Raw genomic sequence first — 6,000 nt, 5'->3', positions numbered from 1 at the left:
CGGAATCCATGTTGGTTATGATGAAGGAGATTTGTATTATCTAAGAACGTCATAATACGAGAACACAAAACATGTTCCATTATTCTACAACAGATTGACGTAAGCGAAATAGGCCTATAATTATTCGCATCTGATTTATGACCCTTCTTGAAAATGGGAACGACCTGCGCTTTCTTCCAGTCGCTAGGTACTTTACGTTCTTCCAGCGATCTACGATAAATTGCTGATAGAAAGGGGGCAAGTTCTTTAGCATAATCACTGTAGAATCTTAAGGGTATCTCGTCTGGTCCGAATGCTTTTCCGCTACTAAGTGATAGCAGTTGTTTTTCAATTCCGGTATCGTTTATTTCAATATTTTCCATTTTGGCGTCCGTGCGACGGCTGAAGTGAGGGACCGTGTTACGATTTTCCGCAGTGAAACAGTTTCGGAACACTGAATTCAGTATTTCTGCCTTTCTTCGGTCGTCCTCTGTTTCGGTGCCATCGTGGTCAACGAGTGACTGAATAGGGGATTTAGATCCGCTTACCGATTTTACATATGACCAAAACTTTTTAGGGTTCTTGTTTAGATTGTTTGCCAATGTTTTATGTTCGAATTCGTTGAATGCTTCTCTCATTGCTCTCTTTACGCTCTTTTTCGCTTCGTTCAGCTTTTCCTTATCAGCTATGATTCGACTACTCTTAAACCTATGATGAAGCTTTCTTTGTTTCCGTAGTACCTTTCGTACATGATTGTTATACCACGGTGGATCTTTCCCCTCGCTTTGGACCTTAGTCGGTACGAACTTATCTAAGGCGTACTGGACGATGTTTCTGAATTTTTTCCATTTTTGTTCCACATCCTCTTCCTCAGAAATGAACGTTTGATGGTGGTCACTCAGATATTCTTCGATTTGTGCCCTATCACTCTTGTTAAGCAAATATATTTTCCTTCCTTTCTTGGCATTTCTTATTACACTTGTAGTCATTGATGCAACCACTGACTTATGATCACTGATACCCTCTTCTACATTCACGGAGTCGAAAAGTTCCGGTCTATTTGTTGCTATGAGGTCTAAAACGTTAGCTTCACGAGTTGGTTCTCTAACTATCTGCTCGAAGTAATTCTCGGACAAGGCAGTCAGGATAATGTCACAAGAGTCTCTGCCCCTGGCTCCAGTTCTGATTGTGTGACTATCCCATTCTATACCTGGTAGATTGAAGTCTCCCCCTATTACAATAGTATGATCACGAAACTTCTTCACGACGTTCTGCAGGTTCTCTCTGAGGCGCTCAACTACTACGGTTGCTGATGCAGGTGGTCTATAGAAGCATCCGACTATCATATCTGACCCACCTTTGATACTTAACTTAACCCAGATTATTTCACATTCGCATTCGCTAATAACTTCACTGGATATTATTGAATTCTTGACTGCTATAAATACTCCTCCACCATTGGCGTTTATCCTATCCTTGCGGTATATATTCCATTCTGTGTCTAGGATTTCGTTACTGTTCACTTCCGGTTTTAACCAACTTTCCGTTCCTAATACTATATGCGCACTGTTTCCTTCAATAAGAGATACTAATTCAGGAACCTTGCCCTGGATACTCCTGCAGTTTACCAATATTACGTTAACTTTTCCTGTTTTTGGTCTCTGAGGACGGACGTTCTTTATCAACGATGATAATGTCCTCTCTGGTAAGCCGTCAGGTATTTTATCGTTTCGCCCAAGGGGGGGTCCCTCTAACCTAAAAAACCCCCGTGTGCACGCCACACGTACTCTGCTACCCTAGTAGCTGCTTCCGGTGTGTAGTGCACGCCTGACCTGTCTAGGGGGGCCCTACAGTTCTCCACCCAATAACGGAGGTCGATGAATTTGCAACCATTATAGTCGCAGAGTCGTCTGAGCCTCTGGTTTAGACCCTCCACACGGCTCCAAACCAGAGGACCGCGATCGACTCTGGGCACTATGCTGCAGATATTAAGCTCAGCTTGCACTCCGCGTGCGATGCTGGTTGTCTTCACCAAATCAGCCAGCCGCCGGAAGGAACCAAGGATGGCCTCAGAACCCAAGCGGCAGGCGTCATTCGTTCCGACATGTGCTACTATCTGCAGCCGGTCACACCCAGTCCGTTCAATAGCTGCCGGAAGGGCCTCCTCCACATTACGGACGAGACCCCCCGGCAAGCACACCGAGTGCACACTGGCATTCTTCCCCGACCTACCCGCTATTTTCCTGAGGGGCTCCATAACCCGCCTAACGTTGGAGCTCCCTATAACTAATAGGCCCGCCCTCTGTGACATAAAAACGCAATTTCACTACGAGCGGCTTGTATGGTACAGTGTCAAAAGCCTTCCAGAAATCCAGAAATACGGAATCGATCTGAAATCCCTTGTCAATAGCATTCAACACTTCATGTGTGTTTTCAAACTTGTCCTGTCACACACATTGCCACTTACAACGTTTGCAAACATTTGGGACATTTAAACCGCGACCCTATAATGCACCAAGGACTAAACTAAAACTAAATTCCTCCCGAACAGGCCGTGAAGGGCCAACGATACCGATCGGCCGCCGTGTCATCCTCAGCCCACAGGCGTCACTGGATGCGGATATGGAGGGGCATGTGGTCAGCGCACCGCTCTCCCGGCTGTATGTCAGTTTCCGAGACCGGAATGCACCAAGGACTAGTTGTCACAAAAACTATCTTTTTATTCAGGTCGCAACAAATTCCGACTATCGCTCTTCTTGCCACTTACAGTATTACGTCAGATTCAAAAACATAAGATCGGCATGGTCAAAAGCAAAAATTAATGGCGGTACAAATGTGCGTCCTGTATTAACTGTTACCACTACGGAACTTGAGGTCTGAAGAGAATGCTTTGACCTACTACTTTCATGTCACTTCTCCACGTTAACTTGAGCTCTGAAGATAATGCTTTGACGAACAACACTAAAAGGGTACTCTCAACTTCATGGAAGAAGACCAGCCCCAATATATAGATGGATAACATGAAAAATAAAAGTCTCTTACTAAATTTACTACTCCGATATTAATGAAGAAATAGGTAATTAAATACGCATTCCAGCAACAAGTTACAGTAGTAACTGAGTTAAGGGAACGAAAATGACTAATGCTGTAAAATGTATTTTTCGAAATTATGCTGCTCATCGTTCTATGTAAGAGAAAAGTTCAGTTACTTGCGATGTATTCATAGCACTGAGTTCAGCGAGAAGATGCTAGGCAGCTCTACGTCTGCTCTGATATCGTTCCCTACTAAATTTTCCAGAACAAAATTTAATTTGCGGGCAGACTCAGTAATTTACAATTCCTTAGGAAAACATTAACACACAGGTTCAAATATCTTTTATGAATCATTTATCCCCAGGAAACAGGTAGCTTATTTACTCGCATATGAAATTGCGAACTATCGCTGCAGAGTTAAGATCAGTTAGTAAAATGTTGTTCCAGCAAGTCTTTGAAGCTGCAGGAGTCTTTTACAAGCTGTTGGCAGTACCTCCTTTCATGTGGCGCAGAAAGCGGCTGTCACCTTTACTTCTAGTATCCATCTAATCCTTGCAACCTAGGAGTTACGAGCTGAATTAGCCCGTAATTGTGGTTGGTGTCTCCAAAGCGGCAGCGAATGCGTCGCCAATGACGGTAGCTTCAACGATTCAGCTTCCCTTATGACTTGGATGCACCGACGGCAGTAAGCTGTTGATATTTGTTCACTATCAGCTTCGCTTATAACTTGGATGCACAGACGACAGTCGCACACTTTGTTTCTCTCAGAGCGCGCAGTGTCGTATGTTGATACCTGTTCACTACTAGCTTCCCTTATGACTTGTAGCACAGACGGCGCAATATCATCGGCAACACTGCGCGTTTGCAGTAAGGAAATTGATTTTATCACGTGATTTTTAATATCTTTACTGCGGAAAGAGAGATTTTTTTATTCATTCGGTGAAGACTTCATAATAAGGTAAATGATTAATTTTCTTTGCTTTAATTGCGCGCGTGCTGCTGCCTGCACGCCATTATAGCAATTTAGTATCAAACACGAAACTTTCCCCCTCTTCTTAATTAGGTAACATTAGCGACGATTCAGGAAAGATTAGCTCAATTACTCTAACATTTTGTTTATCTACGATGAACATTTATACACTCCTGGAAATGGAAAAAAGAACACATTGACACCGGTGTGTCAGACCCACCATACTTGCTCCGGACACTGCGAGAGGGCTGTACAAGCAATTATCACACGCACGGCACAGCGGACACACCAGGAACCGCGGTGTTGGCCGTCGAATGGCGCTAGCTGCGCAGCATTTGTGCACCGCCGCCGTCAGTGTCAGTCAGTTTGCCGTGGCATACGGAGCTCCATCGCTGTCTTTAACACTGGTAGCATGCCGCGACAGCGTGGACGTGAACCGTATGTGCAGTTGACGGACTTTGAGCAAGGGCGTATAGTGGGCATGCGGGAGGCCGGGTGGACGTACCGCCGAATTGCTCAACACGTGGGGCGTGAGGTCTACACAGTACATCGATGTTGTCGCCAGTGGTCGGCGGAAGGTGCACGTGCCCGTCGACCTGGGACCGGACCGCAGCGACGCACGGATGCACGCCAAGACCGTAGGATCCTACGCAGTGCCGTAGGGGACCGCACCGCCACTTCCCAGCAAATTAGGGACACTGTTGCTCCTGGGGTATCGGCGAGGACCATTCGCAACCGTCTCCATGAAGCTGGGCTACGGTCCCGCACACCGTTAGGCCGTCTTCCGCTCACGCCCCAACATCGTGCAGCCCGCCTCCAGTGGTGTCGCGACAGGCGTGAATGGAGGGACGAATGGAGACGTGTCGTCTTCAGCGATGAGAGTCACTTCTGCCTTGGTGCCAATGATGGTCGTATGCGTGTTTGGCGCCGTGCAGGTGAGCGCCACAATCAGGACTGCATACGACCGAGGCACACAGGGCCAACATCCGGCATCATGGTGTGGGGAGCGATCTCCTACACTGGCCGTACACCACTGGTGATCGTCGAGGGGACACTGAATAGTGCACGGTACATCCAAACCGTCATCGAACCCATCGTTCTACAATTCCTAGACCGGCAAGGGAACTTGCTGTTCCAACAGGACAATGCACGTCCGCATGTATCCCGTGCCACCCAACGTGCTCTAGAAGGTGTAAGTCAACTACCCTGGCTAGCAAGATCTCCGGATCTGTCCCCCATTGAGCATGTTTGGGACTGGATGAAGTGTCGTCTCACGCGGTCTGCACGTCCAGCACGAACGCTGGTCCAACTGAGGCGCCAGGTGGAAATGGCATGGCAAGCCGTTCCACAGGACTACATCCAGCATCTCTACGATCGTCTCCTAGGGAGAATAGCAGCCTGCATTGCTGCGAAAGGTGGATATACACTTTACTAGTGCCGACATTGTGCATGCTCTGTTGCCTGTGTCTATGTGCCTGTGGTTCTGTCAGCGTGATCATGTGATGTATCTGACCCCAGGAATGTGTCAATAAAGTTTCCCCTTCCTGGGACAATGAATTCACGGTGTTCTTATTTCAATTTCCAGGAGTGTATTTTGTAATAATTCTTTGAACGTGACACTGTTGAACAAATCAATTCAAAGAATTGCAGTTCTTGATTAAAATAAAGAGTACGTTTGTAAATTGACTTTTCTAAATTTTCCAATACACCTGTTAAATGAATAAGCGTTAACGTAATTTACCACGTCATCATTCATTTCTACCGCGCGAGTTGACGCAGTGGTTAGCAAACTAGACTCGCATTCAGGACCACCTTCGTCCTGCCGTCCTGATTTAGGTTCTTGGTGTATTTGTGTACACTGTAGCCTTGAGGTGGCCCCAAAGAAAAAGTTCCAATGGCGTCATGTCTGGCGTCTTGGATGGCCTTCCCACTGGACCAGTCCAACGCCCTGGCAGAACCTCTTACAGGAATCGGGGGACGTTTCATCTGAGTCGAGGAGGTGCACCATTCTGCTGAAG

Source organism: Schistocerca serialis, chromosome 2 (genome assembly GCF_023864345.2).
Source record: "Schistocerca serialis cubense isolate TAMUIC-IGC-003099 chromosome 2, iqSchSeri2.2, whole genome shotgun sequence".
Taxonomy (NCBI): Eukaryota; Metazoa; Arthropoda; class Insecta; order Orthoptera; family Acrididae; genus Schistocerca; species Schistocerca serialis.
The sequence above is the reverse complement of the archived record's forward strand: the minus strand, read 5'-3'. Positions refer to the sequence as shown.